Consider the following 23,359-nt stretch of genomic DNA (forward strand, 5'->3'; position numbering starts at 1 on the left):
ACACACACACACACGATATCTATGTCTATGTGGCAATAGGCCATGTCTATTAAGGAACATGGGAAATGATTCATGTTTCACTTGAATCTTAATTTTGCCCGTCTTCATTATAAGGAGGTAGCTACCACATCTGCCTTTGTGAGACAATTCTATTTTGATCATTAGCTCTGACTTGCCTTAAGGAGTCCAAGGATTTTCCCATTTCTGTTCCTTTTATTCATAAGACTCCAAGAGGGTAAGCCAAGTAGTCATTTCCTTCTTGTACATCTAGTTCCTCAACAAATGCTCTTAACGTTCCCATTTCCCACTGCATCTCCCCATATGTCCTCATCTCCAGCCTTCTGGATCTGATCATCTACCCCTCTACACATTGATGCAGACTCTGTACTCACAGGAACTTTTTCAGTGAGCACATAGAAAGGACACCTGTCAGACTAGACCCCCACTGTTATGACCTCAGTTGACCTTAATTTTCTCCTCAGGCCCTATCTTTAAATACACTCACATTGAGGTAAGGCTTTAACATATGAATTGGGGAGGAACACAGTTCAGTAGATAACATTAATGTAGTCTCACCAGCCAAGAAAGCTCTTCCCTCCCGTCTCCTCAAACATTCCACTCAAGCTTCCACATTCCTACGTGTTATCTTTTCTAAGAAACCTTCTCCAATTCCAATCAGAAATAGTCTTTTACCACTGTGATACTTATTTCTTTCTCCCCAATGATCTGGCACAGTCATGCATGTCATAATCACTCTTTCTGTATCTATAGTGTCCAGCACATGATAACACGTAGGCACTTAATAAATAAGAAAAAAATGGAATAAGTGAATTTTCTTTCTGCTACTGACATTTTCTCTGATTCCTCTCTAATCCTTTTTGTCCTCATTGTAAATTATCTTCCTTTTTCCATTTTTTCTTTCCCACAAAATCAATTACTATTATTTTCAAGACCCCCTAAAAAGTATAATTTGCTCACTTTCCCTTTACTCCCTTGCCATATTCTTTGCAAACACTGAAGTTTTCGAGTATAAAGTTATACCTATATCCTGACAACTCCCAAAGTCTGCAACCTGAACCTTCCTTTCTGAGTTTTAGTCCTGTACAAGCAGATCCCTGCTTAATGTAACTATTGAGTGTCCTATGAGCAAGTCAAACACAATAACCTATCTGAACATGAACATTCCACATCAAATCAGTGTCCAAACCCTGCAGATTAGACTGCTTCAACATTTCCCTTTCTGCCACTTTCTTAATTGAGCTTAATATGTTACATGCCAGGATGATGGTAACAAAGAGGGTAGGTATGAGGGTGAGGTGTAGTCATGATGATAGCAATGGGAACAACTTGATTATTTTTGCTCATTTGTGGGTTTAGGCTCATTCGCATTATTCCCCTAAAAAAAAATTTTTTTTTGATCCAAAAAAAACCAAATATAATCTCTCAATTATATGTGATATTTCCTGCTGTTCCTATACACTGCTTCCTCAGCCAGCAGTACCATCCTCCACCTTCTGCATCCAGTTAATTCTCCTTCATCCTTCAAAACTTAGGTTAGGCCACCACCTCCTAGAGGAAGATTTCCAGGATATCCTTTGTACTCCTCAGGGACTTCAAGCATACTCTACCATCACACTAGTATTGGGTAAAAATTCGGAAAGATAACTAAAATTTTTCTTTGCTATATCTCTTGACTTTCTCTACCAAGTCAGTAGTCTTCATTTGAAAAGGGCACACACACACACACACACACACACACACACCAGGAGTCGTTTGACTTTATAAATTGAAATTGGATATCATGTTGCTTTCTCTAATCACAAATTTGGTGATGTAAAAAATAAATTATTCAGAGTACATGAATACAATTTATACAATTTTTTAAGTATAAAATTACATATTCAGTGCAATATTTGTCATTTATTGCTTATATAGAATGAGCAGAGACCCTTTTGTATAACTCTGTGTAAAAATGAAGAAATCAATTTCTAACAACACGGAGATGTTTTTGAGACTATCATAGCTATAATTGGTCTCAAGATGAATTTAAAAGAAATAAAATATCTTATAGAGGTAGAAGGTGGTCAGGTTTAGGTCATATCCTTCAAACTAAACTAATTACAGTTTGCACAAGCTGCATGATTGTGAGATCTGCAAATGCCCCTGATGACGCACAGGCTTCTTTAGCAGTTTCATCAATGTTGCTAAACGCTAGATAATGAGACAGATCACCACTATTTAGGACCTGAAATATAATCAATACTACAACAAAGAAACCAGGCTCGTTACATTTTAACATGGAAAGCAAAATACAAAAACAATTCTTTATGTACTTAAATTTTATTTTTTCCATCACCATTTATCCCCTCTATTCCTTCTTCCACCCCCACCCATTCCCTTCTACCCCTGCAGTCACCACAGTGTTGCCCATGCCCATGAGTTCTTGCTTCTTTTTTCTTTTTTGCTCAATCCCTCCACCCTTTAAGTACTTTTATGAATGGACCCAGAAGAAGCCCTTAACAAATGGGATAGAATGTAGCTTCACAAGCAAGAACAAATTTTGATAGAGCAGCTCAAGAGCGACACTAGACCTGAGAGCTGAGATTTGCTGAAAAACATCAGCTCAGGCAGACCAGTCCACAGTAGTGAGGAATTTGGGACATGTGGGTTATATTTGATGAATATTTCAAGCTGACCACACACCACTGCATACAAATTGCTTGGTAAAAATGCACCTAAGACAAAACTATTCAACTGACAGGGATTTTGTGTATATTTAATCACCTAGCAATTTTCTCCTTTATTTTATTTTATTATTTTTCCATCACCATTTATCCCCATACACAACTTCCACCTCCCCCCACACAATTGCCCCCACAGTCACCACACTGTTGTTCATGTCCATGAGTTCTTCCTTTTTTCATTTTTTGCTCAATCCCTTCATCCTTCCAAATACACACACACACACACACACACACACACACACACACACACACATCAGAAAGATCTATCTGCTCTCTACCTATGAGTGTGTCTCTATTTTGCTTGTTAGTTTAGTTTGTTCATTAAATTTCATACATGAGTGAAACCATATGGTACTTGTCTTTCTCTGACTGGCTATTTTTGTGTAGCATAATGTTCTCTAGGCCATCCATGCTGGTGTAAAAGATAAGAGTTCCTTCTTTTTTACAGCACAGTAGAATTCCATTGTGTAAACGTACCACAGCTTTAGTATCCATTCATCTACAGATGAGTGTGTGGTCTGCTTCCAAATTTTGGCTATTGTAAATAGTGCTGCTATGAACAAAGGGGTGCATATGTGTGTGTGTTTTTTAATTAATGTCTCAGGTTTCTTCAGACGTATTCCCATAAATGAAATCACTGAGTCATAAGGTAGTTTCATTTTTAATTTACTGAGGTAACGAGGTAACTCCATCCTGCTTTCTGCCGTGGCTGCAACAGTCTGCATTCCCACCTGCAGTCCACGAGGGTTCGCTTTTCTCCACATCCTTACCAGCACTTGTTGCTTGTTGATTGATTTTTCCTTTTAATCTTTATTGTTGAAAGTATTACCTAGGTCCTCCTTTTTCCACCATTCACCTCTTCCAGCCAGCTCCCATCCTCCACTCCCCAGGCCCTCCCCACCCCATTGTCTGTGTCCACGGGTTATGCATATATGCATACAAGTTCTTTGGTTGATCTCTCCCCATCCACCCTCCCCTGCCTTCCTTCTAATGTTCAACAGTCTGTTCATGCTTATGACTTTGGACCTCTTTTGATCATCAGCATATTTGGTTCTTTAGATTTCACATATGAATGAAATCATGTAATACTTGTCTTTCTCTGACTGGCTTATTTGGCTCAGCATAATACTCTCCAGGTCCACCCATGCTGTTGCGAATGGTAAGAATTCTTTCTTTTTTACTGCTGCACAGTATGCCATTATGTAAATGTACCATAGTGTTTTCATCCACTCAGCTGCTGAGGGGAACTTAGTCTGTTTCCATGTCTTACCTATTGTAAATGGCACTGCTGTGAACATAGGGGTGCATATATTCTTTCTGATGAGTGTTTCAGGTTTCTTAGACATGCTCCTAGAAGTGGGATCAAATGGGAGTTCCATTTTTAATTTCTTGAGGAAACTCCATACTATTTTCTATAGTGGCTGGACCAGTCTGCATTCCCACCAGCAGGATATAGGGTTCCCTTTTCTCCATAACCTTGTCACACTTACCTTTGTTGATTTGTTGATGGTAGCCATTCTGACAGGTGTGAGGTGATATCTCATTCTCATTTTAATTTGCATCTCTCTGATGATTAGTGACTTTGAGCATTTTTTCATGTCTCTTGGCTTTCTGTGTGTCCTCTTTGGAGAAGTATCTTTTTAGGTCCTTTGCCCAGTTTTAGTTGTATTGTTTGTCTTCCTTTTGTTAAGCTGTATGAGTTCCCTATATATTTTGGAGATTATCCCCTTATCAGATATATCATTAGCAAATATGTTCTTCCATGTAGTGGGGTCTCTAATTATTTTGATGATGGTTTATTTTGCTATGAAGAAGCTTTTTATTTTCATGTAGTCCCATTAGTTTATTTTCTCCTTAGTTTTCATTGTCCTAAGAGATGTATCAGTAAACTTATTGTTAACAGATGTCTGAGATTTTGGTGCCTGTGGTTTCATCTAGAACTTTTATGGTTTCACGTTTACACTTAAGTCCTTTATCCATTTTGAGTTTATTTTTGTGTATGTGTAAGTTGGTGGTCTAGCTTCATTTTTTTGCATGTATCTGTCCTATTTTTTCAACATTTATTGAAGAGACTATCTCTGCTCCATTGTATGCTCTTACCTTCTTTGTCAAATAACAATTGATTGTAATGGCTTGCGTCAATTTTTGGGTTCTTTGTTCTGTTCTATTGATCTATATACCTGTTCTTGTGCCAGTACCAGGCTGTTTTAAGTACAGATGCTTTGTAGTATAACTCAGTCTTTAGTATTGTGATTCATCCCACTTTGTTCTTCTTTCTCAAGATTGCTGCAGCTATTTGGGGGGTCATTTTGGGTTCCATATAAATTTTTGGAGTATTTGTTCTTGGTCTGTAAAATATGCCATTGGTATTTTGCTAGGGTTTGCATTGAATCTAGAGATTGCTTTGGGTAATATAGACATTTAATGATTTTGAGTCCACCAATCCATGAACATGTTATATTCTTCCACTTGCTTATATCTCCTCTGCCTCTTTTTTCATTGTCCTGTAGTTTTCTGAGTACAAGTCTTTTATCTCTTTCATTAAGTTTATTCCTGAGTATCTTAATTATTCTTATTATAATGATATATTTTTAGTTTCTCTTTTGAGGGTTCATGATTGGTGTATAAAAATGCTTTGAATTTTTGGCTGATAATTTAGTTTCCTGCTACATTTCCAAATTCATTTATTAAATTTAGCAGTTTTTTGATGGAGTCTTTAGGGCACATATGTCAAACACAAGGCCCGCGGGCCAAATCCAGCCCGCCAGGCCTTGCAATGTGGCCCGCACCGCGCTGTCATCACTGCACTCCGCTGTCAGTTTATGACATTGTCAGTTTATGACTGTTCAGTAAACCATTTGGCCCGCGATTTAGGCTGGATTTTAGATTTTGGCCCCTTCTCTGATTGAGTTCGACACCCCTACTTTAGGGTTTTCTATATACAGTATCACGTCATCTGCAAATAATGAGAGTTTTACTTCCTCCTTTCCAATTGAATGTCTTTTATTTCTTTCTCTTATCTAATTGCTGTGGCTTAGGACTTTACCTAAGCAACCAATTGCTCCACTCAACGCTATGATGCATACTGACCACCAGGGGGCAGACACTCAAAGCAGGAGCTGCCCGCTGGTGGTCAATGCACTCCCACAGCCAACCTCCTTTAGCCCCTATCAGCGTGATTGTCAGCCAGACGGATGGACCCCACCTGTGCCAGGATTCATGCACCAGGCCTGTAGTGTTAAATATGAGTGGTGAAAGCAGACATCCCTGAATTGTTCCTGATCATAAGGGAAACATGTGTAGTTTTTGCCCATTGGGTATTATGTTCTCTGTGGGTTTGTCATCTATGGTCTTTATTACATTGTGGTTTGTTCCTTCTATTCCCACTTTGCTGAGAGTTTATATCATAAATAGATACTAGGCCTTATCCAATGCTTTTTCTGCCTCTATTGATATGATCATATGGTTTTTATCCTTCATTTTGTTTATAGAGTGTATCATGTTTATTGTTTTGGAAATATTGTACCAGCCTTGCATCACCAGAATAAATCCCACTTGGTAGGGGTGTATGATCTTTTTAATGTAAAAAGATCTGGTTTGCTAATGTTTTGTTGAGGATTTTAGCATCTATGCTTATCAGGGATATTGGCCTATAATTTTCTTTCTGTGTAGTGTCTTTATCTAGTTTTATAATTAGGATAATTCTGGCCTCATAAATGAGCTTGGGAGTCTTTCCTCCCCTTGAATATTTTTGGAATAATTTGAGAGGGAAAGAGAGAGAGAGAGAGAGAAAGAGAGAGAGAGAGAAGAAAAGAGAGAGAGAGAGATCAGTGTGAAAGAGACACGTTGATTGATTGCACACTTTTATTGGGACTGAGGATTGAACCTGCAACCCAAGTATACATGCCTTGACCGAGAATTGAACCCACAACCCTTCAATGCATGAGCAGACATTCTAACCACTGAGCAACACAGGCCAAGGCAAAATGGCTAACTTTTTAAACATACTTTTCATGTGCCAGGCTCTGTTTGCAGCACTTTTAGAAGTGTTACCTCAACTTAATCTCATAAAAACTCTGAATTGGGTAATATTAATGTGCCCTTTGTAAGATAAGAAAACTAAACTGACATAATGAGTAATAAGTAGTAAAAAGAATAGTTTGGTGCTGAGACAGTGTTAAAGAAATTTCAACAGAGTAGGCTGTATTTGAGCTGAGCAATAAAAGATAAATTGGGCTGTGAAAGGTGGAAAGAAAGATATTTTCAGGCAAAATGTATAGCAAGAAAAAATAGGCAAGGCTAAGAGCTACACTGCTACCTCAAATGTGTTACCTGTTTGTGGCCTCCCGGTCCTCATGATACTTCTTTAGCTAGGACTCTCTTCCCTTCTTATCCAAATAATACATTCATCAGGGTTTAATGTTAAATAGACATGGTTGGAAAGAAGAAAAAAGCCAAAGATGATTCCAAAATATTTGACTGAAACAACAGGAAGGATGGAACTTCTATTCACTGAAATGGAAGACTGTGGGATTGGCAGTATAAAGACAATGATAAGGGAGGCTGAAAAATAAAATCCAAAGTTGTGCATCCTACACAGGTAGCATCTGTCTAGAGGAAAATGCCTTCTAGTTTGCATTAAAAAAAACTAATGCTCTGTCTCTGAGAAAAACCAAAAGTTTGGTTTCAGTCATATTAAGGGATTTATTGTACATTTAAGTAAATTGTCCAGTAAGCAATTAAATAAACAAATCTAAACTTCCCCAAACAGGTGCAGAAAAGGAATATAATTTGGGAGTTACAAACTTAACTATGCTATTTTAAACCATGAGAGTGGATAAGTTCATTGATGGAGAGTGAAATTGAAGAAGAAATCTAACCATTGATATCTGGAGTCTCCAATGTTAAGAGATCAGAGTGATAAGGAGAAACCAACAAAACCAAGAAAGAATAACCTGTGAAGTAGGAGAAAACTCAGGAGGAATCCTAGAAAAATAGAGAAGTATTAAATACTGCTGACAAGTAAATTAAGAACTGAGAAGTGTACTACTATCGTTAGCAATTCGGCAGTTAACTAGTGACTTTGACAAGAGCAGTTCAGTGGAATAGTAAGGAAGAAGCTTGATTTGTTTGAGTTTGTGAGAAAATGGGAAGTGAGGAATTAGAGACAGCAAGAAAAGACACAGAAGTTTTGCTATAAAAGAAAGCAGGAAAATGGAGTAGCTACTGAAGGTTATAACTACCATTTTCTGTTCGTTCGTTTGTTTGAATTTTGGAGAAACAGTTACATGTCTGTATACTAAAGGAAACTTACCCAGTAGAGAGAGGGAAACTAATGATGCAGAAGAAAGAGGACAACATTAATGGAGTGATATTCTTGGGTACATAATAAAGGATGGGATCTAGGGCACAGTGGGATGATTTCAGCAGCTAAGAGCACATAGGGTTCCTCCATGATAAGAGGAAAGGCAGATAAGAGGAAAGGCAGAGGTACTGATGCAGGAAGGCAGGTAGAAGTAAGTAGTGATGGGAATTCTGGCATGTCTATTCCAATTGTTCTGTTTTCTCAAAGAAATTGTAAGAAAAGTCATTTCCTGAGAATGAGGATTTGCAAAAAATAAAGAAGTCTGAGACTAAAAAAATGAAGTTATCACAATGCCATTCCTAGGTTTATATCCCATAGAAATGTGTGCACAAGTGATCATAGCCCCTGTACAATAATAGTTATAGTATAATTGCTCTTCATTATTGGTAAATTTAAAAAAACAATGATAATCATCAAGATAGTGGTTACCATTAGGAGAAAGGGAGGGGGCTGTGATCATGAATGAACATACTGAAAGGTTCTCAAGTGCTAGCAATGTCCTATTTCTTGGATTATTTGTTAAAACTGTGCATGTGTGTTTTATGCACTATTATTTACTATTAAATTTCTACAATAAAAAATATTTTTAATCCCTTAGCCTTGCCCTTTAAGTTTAATCTAGTCATTTTTGATTTTGAACTGTCTCATCGGGTAAATATAACTATGAAAGGTTCTCCCACTCCCCTCCATCTTCCTTCTCCTCCGAAGATGATATTGACAGCTAGAAAGACACACATGGTCCACATGTACTTTCACCCAACCTGGTTGCAGGACATCATGAACTGGTATCTAATGAAAATGTGCTCAGTTCCTGTCCCAACTCCATAACGATCTCAAAGGCAGTGCACTATTTATCCTCCTCATTCACACCTGGACCCTCTTTTAGCTTACCATCCTCCTCAGCACTTTTGCATGGTCCTGCAGGCTCCAGAAACTTCAGCTGCATTCTCTGTGCTGCTTTGAAGGACATGAGGACTAACTGAGGCTACCCAGGGCTTACCCACTTCCTCATCCTTTGCTGTACATCTTCCTGCACCATGCCAGGAAAAGCAAGGTGCAAGTCTTCATGCTCTGGCCAGCTCCCAAATCTAGCATGTTTCTCTGGTTTCATTGACTTCAAATCCATTCCCCTACAAGTATTCACCTTCTGCAACTTCTTTATTTTGAGGTACATTTTATAAACTCTGTTATTAGTGCATCATGGTCTGATTTCTTTTTTTAATATATTTTTATATATATTTTATTGATTTTGTACAGAGAGGAAGGGAGAAAGACAGAAAGTTTAGAAACATCGATGAGAGAGAGTCATCGATCAGCTGCCTCTTGCACACCCCCTACTGGGGATATGCCTGCAACCAAGGTACATGCCCTTGACCGGAATCGAACCCGGGACCCTTCAGTCCCCAAGCCGACGCTCTATCCATTGAGCCAAACCGGTTTTGGCTGATTTCTAATATTTAAGAAAAGCTTTGGTGATCTAGAAAATTCTCTGCTGCCTGGTATTTGCCATTACCTTTAATTCTGTCCAGTTTTGTTTCATGTATCTTAAATATCTTATTTGGCAAGTATTTATGGTAGTTATGTGTTCCTGTGTACTGACCCTTTTTAATAAAATCTCCTTTATCTCTTTTAATAGCCTTTGCCTTGAAGCCTATTTTACCTGATATTAATACAGTTTACTCAGCTTTCTTATGATTATAGTTTAACATGGTATATTTTTCCATCCATTTATTTTCAACCTATTTTGATATTTCCCTGTAGACCTCTAAGGTTTTCTTTCCTTTATCTTTTTCTCTCTGCTCCTCAAATTGGATAATTTCTGTTGATCTAAAAGTTTATTGACTCTTATTTCTATCATCTTCAATCTACTATTAAGACCATTCAGTAAATTTTTACTTTAGGCATTTTTTTTACCTCTAAAATATACATATTAGGCTCTTTTTTGTATTTTCAATTTATTTACTGAGATAACTTACTCATTATCGAAATATTTTCCTTTACATTTTTAACATAGTTATAGTCACTGTTTTAAAATCCTTGTTAAATCCAACATCTTGTTATCTTTGAGATACTTAGACACTTTCTCTTCAGTATGGTCCCATTTTCTTATTTCTTCAAGGCCAGTAATCTTGGATTGCATCCTAGAAATTGTGGATGATACATTATACAGACTCTTGATTCTGTTGTTTCTTCAAAGAGTTTTATATTTGTTTGTTGTTGGGTTTTTTGGCAAAAATGTACCTAGACTGAACTCAGACTCAAATCTCTAAAATCCTAGTGCAGTTATTTTATCCTTTACAGGAAAGATTGGAATCTTTCTGCATGTATGGTCAGGGCTCATTCAGATATTAGGGCAGTTGATACAAAGAATTTGGGCTCTCTCTCTCTTTCTCTGTGTATCCCTCTTTTCCTGGATTCCTCCCTTACTTTTCAGGTGTTGTGGCTGCCTCAAACTCTATCCTTAGTGGGGCTATGGGTATTCAGTCCATGTCTTGGCTCCCTGCTGTGGTAACTGGGGCTTATCTTCAGGCTAAAACTATAAGAAATTAGAAACCCACTTAGTGCTGTTCCCCTCTTCCACATGTCCAAATAAAATACATACATATGTCCCTACTTTGGTTTGCTCCTTAGCACCTTCAGATGGTTGTGTTTTCTATTTTTTGCAGAATTTATTGTTATTTGTGGAAGAGTCACTCTAATAGGAGCTTCAAAGCCATTGTCAGAAGAAAAAACTAGCACTTACCATTAACATCCAGAAATCTTGTGGCAATTGCTTCTAGTATTTATTGTTGTCCCATTGTTTAATCTAGATAGAAACTCAGTGAAATATTCCCTTCTTTCTGCACTTATTTGTATCATTCTTTCCCAGGGGCATTCTTTCCTCACTGCCTAATTTTAATGCTGATAGGACTAAAGGAAATAAAAAAAGGGGAAATGCATAGAAAAATATTTCAAAATTTCCCTCTTAAATATTGTGGAAGAGCTAACACATTTAAATCGCCATTAGAACAAATTAGGTTGCTGATCTAGGAAGTCCTAAAAGAGAAGGACTGTGAGAAGGGAGAGTACAGAGGAGATAACATGTAGAGCTGGGTGAAGGACAGATCTGGGTGAAGCCCCTTAGTGAGGTGTGAGATGGGAGAAAAGGCTGACATCTAGTAGATGAAGGATGGATCAGAGACAGTTGAGAGCCCAAGAAAATGGGCCATCCCTAAATGTTAGAATTATAGCATCGTGGCGTTTTAAACCTAAAAAATGCTTACCACATCATCTAAATCCAAAACCCTTATTTGGAGGCAAGGAAACTAAGTCTCACACTTTGCCTGTTTCATAATTTAGTCAAGGGACACATTCCCTTCAGCACAGTGTTGGTGCTATCGTCCTATTTAACAATAGCCTGGGGCCTGTTCGCATTTGTGTTTTGACTAATCAACGTTGTGTATAAGAGCTTTGGGCCTGAACCGCCAATTCATCCTTAAACAAACTGGAGAATTCTAATACAGAGCTTTTTGTTCTTCCTCGGCATTATCTTGGAGTTTTAATCATAGCAGAGTGCATTGGGGCTTTCTTATGATTGCATAAAATACACCAGGCTCCAGCTCTCTTTTTAATTATGATAAAGCCAGGCATCCTCTCATGGATTGCTTGGTTTTATGTTCAGGTAGAGGTGGCTCATAGGATACTGCAACAATTAATTCAGATTAGCTTATAAATTTATTGAAGGAAATATCTATCAGGTGTTCCTGTCTGTCTATGTGACTGCTATTGGCAATAATAAAATGATATTAGTTTCAAACTTCCTTGTCCCATGCTGCTTTCTGATTTAATCATTAGTCAGAATCTTCATTCTTCCTTAAGGTATCTTTTTATCCTCTCAAATACAAATGAGAAGCTGAGATCAGTAAAAAAAGAAAAGAAAAATATACAATGAAAGCCATACTTGATTAGATTGAGAAACAATACTTTTTTAGTAGTTTAGCACTATAATTGCATTTTTGATAATATGTTCCTGAGGATTTTGCTTCAAAAATAATCCTCTAGGAGTCTGTCTCAAGACATTAATACATACAAGTACTCATGATAATTAATACAAAAATGTAATGTCTGAAGTTTTAAATCAAGTTAATTAATGTATTCCCTTTTTTTAATGAGTATTTATATTGTGCCACAAAATGGCATTATGAGTACAATAGTTAACATTAAAACTAAAAACAAAATTTAATGCAAAACTACCTCAAACACATTCCCTTAAGTATAAGCAAAAGAGAAAAATATAAACAGATGAAGGTGACATCAAGTAAAATTTTGAGCATCCTGGTGAAAATAAAGACTGCCACATTATTTCAGATAGAAATAAAAGTATGTGTAGTTTCTCACCTGCTACTGTTTTTTAAAACAACTGAACCTTTTTATTAAAAGTTTAATAAAACTTACCTAGGTCTCATAATCATTGTCTCTGGGCTATATAGTTCGTGACTTCTTTTTTCTTAAGTCACATTGAAGCCATAGTATTTACTTCATACTGAAGAAAAAAAATCTTGAAAAATAATAATCCATCTCAAAGATGGCTTCCGTATATATTTAACCCTAGTGATGGTTTCACACAGAATGTATAGCCCTTGGCCCAGCCAACATGAAAGATATAAGTGGATATATGTAGTATGGTTGCAATATTCAATCTGGTTTTTAACCACTAGTTCCAGGCTCCATAAAATCAACTCAGTGGAGACAGCTATTGATCATAAAATCTCCTAAAGCAAAGAAATCAACTCTATCCATTTCTCCTCCTATTGCCAATAGCTCCTCAAGGTCAGGGAGCATGTCTACTTCATTCTGTAAATCTTCATTAGGTCTAGGATAAGCCTGTCCAACAAAGGGGCCCTTCCAGGTGCCCTTGAGCGAAGAGATTAAAGGTTTCAGTGAGTTATTTTGCCTAAAAGTAACTTTGGCATCTTGAAATAGTGAATAGATAAATCTGTCTGATTTAAAAAAAAAAAATGCACATGAGAAAGGAGAAAGGAGGTTAGAATTGTGTGTTGGTTGGGGCAGCCTGAGGAAGGCCTGGAAAACCAGGTCAGACAACTGGATTTCTGTAGAAAATAAAAAGGTGTTAAAAGAAATTCTAGATGCATATCTCCTCCTTATGTCAGAGGATGCTACAAGGAGCTTGTGAGGGAAGAGAGATGGAATTTAAGAAGGCTATCAGGATATAATTAAAGAAAGTGGAAAGGGCCAGGAGTTTAATGGTAATGATCTTATTAATAACCAACAAAAGGAAGGAATATGAGGTTCCCGTTCATTTGTTCTGAAATAATTGTAATGCTTAGTAATAAAAGGGGAACTCAAGGAAATCAGGAAATGAGTCAATGATGTTTGTTTTAAAACAGACTGAGCTTTACTTGATACTAAAGATATAAATGAAAATATTGAATCAATAGTTTGCTATTTATTTGGAACTTAAAATCTGCCTCCTTTTTTGAAATTAGTGAAGTCACTTTATTAAATTCAAAATAATGTGATACAATTGTTTTTTGGGTTTTTTTATTTACAGTAATACAAAAGCCCACTAAGATAGGGAAATAAGCATTATCAGATATCAATGAATTAATTGGGAAAAATTAAAAATTTAGAGCTAGAGCTGAAAAGTGAGGATGGTCTAGAACTATATATGATATATGCAATGGCCATTTGAATACAAATATGTTTGAGTGTCTGCCCTAGGCCAAGCCTGTGATTGAGGCAGAGTATATAGGAGCAACAATTGAGAGCTTAGAATACTATTAAGACATGTTAGGGGGAAAAATCAGAGCCAGGAGAATTTGTCTTAAAGTTACATTTGCACAAGAACACTGGTTTTATTTATACCAAAAGTTTTTTTAAATGACTTGGAGGTAGGGCTAAAGGAGGTAACAGGACGTAAAAAGCCCCCCTCCTGAAATCATTCCTTGCCCCTGATAATGGTGCTGAACCAAAGAGACATGACCTCTGCCCTCATGGAGCTTAAAGTTTAGTCTAGAAAAAATATTTGTTTTTGAGAAAAGGAAAAAGGGAAGATACTGAAAAAAAATTATGTAAGAGAATAATTCAAGTGGAGTGGAGGACATAATCTATATCTATATTAATAAAAGGGTAATATGCTAATTAGAATCTGAGACCTTCCGGACAAAGCCATGGTGGTGGGGCTGAGGCAGAGGCAGTTAGGTGTGATCAGGCCAGGAGGTGAGGGCAGTTGGGGGCAATCAGGCAAGCAGGCAGGTGAGCAGTTAGGAGCCAGTGGTTCTGGATTGCAAGAGGGATGTCCTGTAGTATCCGGCCTAAACCAGCAGTTGAACATCCCCCAAAGGGTCCCAAATTGGAGAGGATGCAGGCTGGGCTGAGTGACATCCCCCCTAGCACAAATTTTGTGCACTGGGCCACTAGTCCTAATATATAAAAACCCAGGGTTGTAATAACCAATCATGACTAAAGGCAGACCAACCCAGAAGTCCTTCAGTCAGTGCTGGATTGCCGTGGCTACCCAGCACTGACTGCCCCACTGCAGCCTGGCAACCCAGCACTGACTGCCCAGAGAGATGAGACCCAGAGAGAAAGAGGCAGGGTCTGATCTGCAGCCTCAGTGGCAGCTGTTGATCAGTACTTGTCTCTCTCTTTCTCTCCCTCTTTCTTTACTGGCTTTACCAGCGGCTGGGCCTTTCTTTCTTTCCTGGCCTCAGTGGGGCTGCTGTTCAGCCCTGCCTCTCTGGGCCTGATCAGGCCTAGAGATAGGCCCAGCAATGCTGACTGGCATAGGAACTGACCAATCAGTACGAAATGTGGGTGCTGTGAAGAGCCAATGGATGTCTAAGAGGTGGAGCTTTTGATAGTGTCTGGCATAGAAACCGACCAATCAGAACCAAATTGGCCAGCAGAGGAGGGTAGTTGGGGGCAAAATCAGGCCTGCAAAAGAGGGCAGTTGGGGGCTAGATCAGGCTGGTAGAGGGCAACAAGACCAAGAGGGGAGGGCAGTTGAGGTTGAGAGCAGGCCAGCAGGAAAGGGCAGTTGGGGGCAACCAGGCCAGCAGGAGAGGGCAGTTAGGGGTGATCAGGCTGGCAGGCAGAGGCATTTAGGGGTGATCAGGCAGGCAGGCAAGTGAGCAGTTAGACGCTAGCAGTCCCAGGTTGCGAGGATGTCCAACTGCCTGTGGACAGTCGGACATCCCCCAAGGGGTCTCCAATAGGAGAGGGTTCAGGCTGGGCTGAGGGAACCCTCCCTCCATGCACAAATTTTGTGCACTGGGCCTCTAGTATATATTATATATAAAAGCCCAAGCAACCAGACCACCAGAAGACCAGCCATGATGTGCACTGACCACTATGATGTGCACTGACCACCACAGGGCAGATGCTTAATGCAGGAGCTGCCCCTGGTGGCCAGTGCACTCCCACAACCAAAGCACCACTTAGCTGACCCATGGGCTCCAGATGCCAGGCTCACGCTGGCTGGCGAGCACAGCTGCAGCAGCATGAGCCTCTCCCACAGATACTTCCCTGCATGCCCCTCCCTGATCTGGACCAGGACGAGATGGCATCAGGACTAACTGGGCACAGCCCATGGCCACTTCTCCCACACCACTGCTGCTGCGCAGTTATTGGTGCACCAGTACTGCCCTAGAATGGGTGCAGAAGAGACCACAGCAAAATGGCAGTGAACCTACTGAGTGGCAGTGGTGGCAGGTGCAGCGGAGCTGGGATGAGCTAGAGCACATGTGTCAAACACAAGGCCCGCGGGCCAAATCCAGCCCGCCAGGCCTTGCAATGTGGCCCGCACCACGCTGTCATCACTGCACTCCGCTGTCAGTTTATGACATTGTCAGTTTATGACTGTTCAGTAAACCATTCGGCCCGCGATTTAGGCTGGATTTTAGATTTTGGCCCCTTCTCTGATTGAGTTCGACACCCCTAAGCTAGAGTAGTGTAGCACCCAGCTTGAGCTCCAGCTCCTCCCCAGCTTCCTGCTGCTTTGAGCTCTCTTTCGTGTTGTGCGGAATTGACATGGACAGCTGGCTAGAGCCCAAGGAGCTGGTGGGCAAGGCCTGGCATCTGTGGCATGGAGATCCACTGATCCCCACAGGCCAGGCCAAGGGACCCCGCCGGTGCATAAATCCGTGCACCGGGCCTCTTGTTTAGATTATGAAAATTGAGGAATCAAGGAAGGCCTTCTGAAAAAGTGTCATTTGAGCAAGAGACTGAAGAATGGGTTTGAATGAGACCAGAAAAAGATTTGCAGACAGAAAGAATGGCTTGTGCAAAAGCCTTGAAGCAGAAAAGGATGAGAGGTCATGTGGTCAGTTCAGAACAAGCAAAGGGGACAGGGCATAAACTTAGGTTGAAGTACCAGATATTTTACAAATGATGAGCCTGAAGCTTAAAGAGGTTAAGTAACATACCCAAGCTTGCCCACATGGAAGCTGAACCCAGGTCAGTGTGCCTCAAAGCCTACACTCCTAGCTAGTCCAACAGACTCCTCAGTCCTTTCCATCTTAAGAGTGACCTGCAAGTGTTTATTTACAATCAGAATCCTAGGCCTTAGACCAAAACTTCAGAATCCCATATGAAGGAGGGTCATTTAGAGAAGATACATTCACATTTGGGTGATTTAAGGAGAGTTTAATGAAGAAACTGTATTAGTTTTCTGGAGCTACCATAACAAAGCACCATAATTATACTGGGTAACATAATCAACAGGAAGTTATTGACTCACAGTTCTGGAGGATAGAAAGGATAGGGTCCTTCTAAGGACTAAGAGGGAGAATCTGTTCCATGCCTCTCTCTGAGCTTTTGGGGTATGCTGCCAAGTTTTGACATTCCTTGGGTTATAGATGAATCACTGGAATCTCCACCTTCATCTTTACATGACATTTTGTGTGTGTGTGTGTGTGTGTGTGTGTGTGCATGTGTCCCCAAATTTTCCCTGTTTTATAAGGATACCAGTAATCTTAAAAGAAAGCCCACCCTAGTTCATTCGTCTTAACTTGATCATCTGTAAAGACCCTGTTTCCAAAGACCTTCCAAATTTCTGAAAGTCATAGTCACAGGCTCTGAGGCTAAAATTCCAATAACTTTGAAAGACACAATTCAACCCACAGCCAGGGCTATTTGCAGAGATGTGGGCAGGGAAAGCACAAGGGACCATGCAGTCCCCAGGTTAGGAACAGTGATTTCCCATCACCCTTCATTGTGGCCTTCAGGGACAAAGCTTGGGGTGTAAATACCACCCCCACCAACCTCCTGCTAGGGCTAAAGCCAGCCAGAAGCCAGAATGCAGAGGAGCCCACTGATGTGTTTCCAGAAATCATCCTCTCGAGATGTGGAGCAGGATGAAGAGTGAAAAGTGGGTCCAGAGGAGCAAGCAAGGTATCTAGCCAGAAGACCCTGAAAGCCTTTAAAATCAAACCCCAGAAAATTCTTGTGTCCAGATGCAGTTTAGGAAATGTTTTCCACATTATAATGGTTAGAAAGACAAGGTCGTGAACATCAGAGAGTCCTACTCACATAATAATACTTCTTTCATTTTTTAAAAAACAAATATGAAGAAATAAGAAAGACATCTAGTAATGTAATTGGAAGTGAAAAAGGACTTTTATACTTTAACAACTTGTAGCTTAAAAAAAAAAAACAACACAATTTTTGAACCTTAAGACCAGGTGACTTGAGAGAAGAAGAGTCAGTTATCACAACAGAACTAAACCAGCCGTGGCTGTCCGTTGCTGGTAACAAAAGTCTCGTGTCTCTGTGACACTGTGCTCACAGAAAGTGCCAGTTAATTGAGAAAGAAGACTGGAGAATTGAGCCCCAAAGCTCATATGTGAACACACACATACGTACAGCACCACACCGAGAGAGCTTGAGGAAGACCAGGACAGTGTGTATCTTCCACAAGAAGGAAAACTCTCACCACAGTTCCTTGTGCTTCCTCTGCTTTGGTATGTACCAGACACTCACCGGCTGAACCAAAGATGGCAACTATGAGCTCCATCATTCTGTCAATTTATATGGGTTGTTTTTCTAGAATATAGGATTACTACATTATGAAATGTTAATTGTTTTTGCTATCTTGCATGACCTGCCTGGAAGATGAGATGCAAATTGAGACATAATACAATTATGGCTGCTCTCACCCTATTCAAATATATTTTTCTTCTCCAACAGGCTCAGGAAAATGACCTTTATTTTGTTTAACTTCCAGCATCCTACCTCTTGCAGCTGAGGGAGTTTACCCTGGAGAAATGCCTATTATCATATGATAGTGGGGCTTCTTGTTGCAAACAAAAATATCAGAACTTTTTACCCAAATAAGTATTGTTTTTCTAAATAATTACCTTGGATGGCTAACTATTTTAGTCACGTGGCTGCATTTTTACACCAGTGAACTCTCTTTAAAATACAATATCAAGACAGACTCTAAAAGAGAAAAAATGCACCATCGAAGGAGGATGACCTCAGCGTGGGAAGGTACAAAGGCAGGGCCATGGCTGCCCTGATAACCATGGAGAATTTGCAGAGGTAGACACGTCTTCTTCCCATAAGCTGCTAAAACTTCCTCTACACCCTTCTGCAACTGCCCAGCCTGCTCCAGCCTCATTATCTTACCAGGACAGAATGAAATACATTACTAATGGAAGTATTTGCAAAAAAGAAAGAAAAGGAGGGGAGAGGAGGAGAGGGGAGGGGAGGGGAGGGGAGAGTAGGGAAGGGGAGGGGAGGGGAAAGAGAAATGTCTTTTCACAAAGTATGTGAAAAACCTTCTGTCAATAAGACATTAAGCAGAGTGAAGTTATGATAGTAAATACTTGAAGTTGCTGAAATGTTCAACCACAGGAGATTAATTAAATAATTTATGGACCATCCATAAAATGGAATAATTTAAAGTTATTGTAAAGACATATTTCCATTGACATGGAAAGTTGTTAGATGAGAAAAGCAGGTTAAACCTAAATGTATAATGTGTATGTTTGTAGGTATCTGTGAATATGTGTATGTGTACAGAGAGAGACAAGAAAAAAAGAAGGAAAGATTCTCATTAAACACCAAGATGCAAATGAATATTTTTGAGAGGCAAAATTATATCTTTTTATTTATTTCTATTTTCTAAGTTGTCCACACACACACAAACACACACAAAAATAATTATATATATATATATGACTTTTGATGTATAAAAAATAAAGGCTGCCATAGGGAAAACTGAGTAGCTGTGGCTGAAGATTATCATGCAATTTCCCACTATGTCTTTTTTTAAAAGCTGGCAATGTGATGTCATAGATATAGAGATAAGATTTGTACACAGATCTCCAGAGTCTACATCTACTGTTCTTTTAGAATCATCAGTCCTTGCATCTCCAACATGTATTAGGTGAAAAATGAAGACACTGAAAATATATGAAATATGCAACCATGTTCACAAAAGAAAGGAAAATAAAGAAGATGTATCTGATTGGCTTATATATGCATAAAAATTATCTGAAAGGGTAAATAAAAAATTTATAACAGTAGTTACATATGGGGAATAGCAACTGAGCTGACGGGAGACAGAAATAAACCTTCTTATATGTTTTGATCTTTGAAACCTGTATATGTAGATTGGGTGTGTTATATGCCCTTGAGTTGGCTCTGACTCGTGGCAACCCTATGAATGAGTGATGGCCACTATGTCCTGTCCTCAGCAGTCCTGCTCGGCCCCTGTAGACCCATGCCTGTGGCTGTTTTTATGGGAGCAATCCACCTTATATCTGGTCTTCCCCTTTTCCTGCTGCCTTCTATTTTTCCCAGCATTATTGTCTTTTCCAAAGAACCCTGTCTTATAATGTGCCCAAAGCAGGGTGCCTTTGGTTTTGTCATTTTTGCCTCCAATTCTGTTTCAGACTTAATTTGCTTTACGACCCACTTGTTTGTCTTTCTGGTGGTCCAGGGTATCTCTGTCACTCTCTTTCAATACCATATTTCATATAAATCAAATTTTCCCTATTAGCCTTCTTCACTGTCCGATTTTCACATCCACACATTGTAATTGAGAACTCGGAAGTGTGGATGATTTTAACTTTGATCTTTAATGACACATCTTTGCTCTTAATAACCTTTATTTCTTTCACTGCTGCCCTTCTGAGTTCCAGCCTTTTCTTGATTTCTTGGCTATAATGTCTATTTGAATTGATAGGAGCCAGCGTAAACAAGATCTTTAACAACTCGATGTCTTCACAATCTATCTTCCATAGTTAGGATTTGTGTCTTCATGTTCCATACAGTCCTGCTTCTGCACTTTTTTCTCTCACTTTCACCAGAAGTCATTTCAAATCATTGCTACTGTTTGCCAGTAAGATACAATCATCTTAGCTTGTTGATATTTTTCTACCAATTTTAACTCCTCCTTCCTCTGAGCCTAGCCCAATCTTTTGTATATGTTCTTTGCACAAATTAAACAAACGCAGAGATAGAATACATCCTATTGGCCACCTTTGCCAACAGGAAACCGTCTGTCTCTCCATATTCTGTCCTGACAGTGGCTTCCTATGCACAACACAGTGTATACATCACAGCAAACCAGTGCTGAGGCACGCCCATTTCTCGAAGTCTTAGAGTCTAAAAGCAACCCATAGCTTTTCATAAGCCACACAGTCAAAGGCCTTACAGTAGTCTTTAAAACATAGACTAATCTTCTAAAATTCTGGAGTCTCAGTCCTCAATCCATGTTTGCAATTAGCTCGCAAGTGCCTCTTTCTTTTCTGAATCCAGCTTAAATATCTGGCATTCTTGCTCCATATGAGGTAGAAATCTTTGTCGCATTACCTCGAGTAGCAATTTACTTGCATGGGAAATGAGAGTCATGGGCCTATAGTTACTACACTCCTTCATATCTCCTCTCCTAAAAATTGGTATATGTATTGAATGTTTAGAGTCTGTAGGCCATTGTTTTGTTTTCCATATTTGTTGACATATTCTCTCTAGGATTTTGAAAGAATCTCATGGCTTGAAATAGTTCGATGTGTATTCCATCTACCCCTGGTGATTGATTTCTTCCCAATACTTTGAGGGCAGCTTTCACTCCAGTTTCTAGAATTACAGGTTCTTTCTCATAGGAATCTTCCTCAAAGGTGCTGTCATCCTTTTGTCTCTTCTGTATAGATTTATATTATGCTATTTTCACCTTTTATTCTCTCCTGATCAGATAATGTACTTCCTTGTTAGCTGTTTGGCATTCCTAGTCTGGGCTTGAATTTCCCTTTTATTTCTTGAATCTTTGGTAGAGAGTAGAGATCTCTTGCTTTTCTGTTTTTGTTGTTTCCTTTTATCTTCTTACCCTGACTATTGTAATAGTTCTTTTTATCTCTACGTGATAGTTGTAAAAAAACTGCATTTATGACTTTAACCCTGCTTTTATCACTTTTTACTTTTATTTCCCACTTATCTGTAATAAGTTTTAGTGTTTCTCTTTCATTAATCTCAATTTTTCTTTTCCTTTTTCAATTCCTACTTCTGGATTGTCTTTCCACATTCTTCCCTAATAGTACAGTGTTCCTAGTTTCAGTCCACAGTTCTGGTTCTCAGTCAATTAAGTTTAACAGATGGACTTAAATCCTTTGGGAATGTTATTTACATTATGTTTGACACTGCAATTATTTTAGCACTCATTTCCAGCTTTACTCTAATGTTTGATATTAATAGCTTGTAGTCAATACCAATTTGCCCCTAGCCTTGTTTTGTCAGAGAGAATAGAGTTTTCCCATTTCCTGATTCCAATTAAATAGTTTACTTGAGTTCTGTATTGGCCATCTGGTGATGTTCATGTACACAGTCAACTGTTTGGTTGTCTGAAGCATGTGTTTGCAATAGACAAGTTGGTAACTTTGTAAAAATTCACAAGCCAATCTCCTCCTTCATTTCTGACCACTAGTCCAAATTTTCCAACATTTGGTTCTGCTTTATTTCCTAACTTTGCATTCCAATCACCTATAATGTCCTGTTTTGTGTGTAATCAATGTCTGCATAGATACTTAAAAAATTCATAGATACATAAAAAATTTCAATTTTGTCTTCCTCCTCTCTAGTTGGAACATAGACTTGAATAATGATTATGTTAGAAGTTTACCTGAAAGTCTGATTGATATTATTTGGTCCAACCTGACATTGTAGCTCCTGCCTGTGCTACATCTTGCCTCAGTATTAAAGCCACTCCATGTCTTCTGAGCTTGACATTTCCAGAGTAGAACACTGCAGATTTACCATTCCAATCATTTTAGTTTGCTAACACCAAGCACTACAATATTTACATGTTCCATTTCTTACTTTTATTGAAATTATTGGGGTGACATTGGTTAACAATTCCATACAGGTTTCAAGTGTACAACTCAACAAAACATCGTCTGTACACTGCATCATGTGCTCATCACTCAAAGTAAAACCTCTTTCCAGCCTCATTTATCCCGCTTTTCCCTTTCCCACCTCTCTCTACCCCCTTTCTCTTTGGCTATTATTTTTGCTTAATTCCTTCACCTTTTTTCCACCAGCCTCCCAGTGCCCTTCCCCTTGACAACTCTCAGTTTGTTCTATCTATGCGTCTCTTTCTATTTTATTTGTCAGCTCATTTTGTCCATTAGGTTCTACATATAAGTGAGATCTTGTGGTACTTGTCTTTTTCTGATTGGCTTATTTCACTCACATATTTTTCAGGTACATTCATCTTTTCACAAAAGTAAGATTTCTTTCTCTTTTACAGCTGAGTAGTATTCCATTGTGTAGAAATAGCACTGCTTTTTTTTATCCACTTATCTACTGATCTGGTCTGTTCCAGATATTAACTATCTATAATAATAAAAGCTATTATAATAATATGCTAATTAGACTGGAAAGCCAGGCGTCTTTCCAGACGAAGCCGCTGTGGCGGGGGCTAAGGCAGAAATGGTTAGGGGTGATCAGGCAGGAAGGCAGGTGAGTAAGCAGGAGACAGAGGTCCCAGATCATGAGAGGGATGTCCGTCTGCTGGTTGAGGCTGAGGGTTCCCAGATTGAGAGAGGGTGCAGGCCAGTCTGAACAACTCTTCCCCCCCTCCATGCACAAATTTCATGCATCGGGCCTTTAGTTGTAAATAATGCTGCAGTGAACACAAGGGTGCATATGTTCTTTCAAATTTGTGTTTTTGGTTTCTTTGGATATATTCCCAGAAAGGGAATCACTGGGTAAAAAGGCAGTTGCATTTTTAGTTTTTTGAGGCAATTCC

The sequence above is a fragment of the Pipistrellus hanaki genome (genome assembly GCF_964339955.1).
Source record: "Pipistrellus hanaki genome assembly, chromosome: 1".
In the NCBI taxonomy this organism is placed as follows: Eukaryota; Metazoa; Chordata; class Mammalia; order Chiroptera; family Vespertilionidae; genus Pipistrellus; species Pipistrellus hanaki.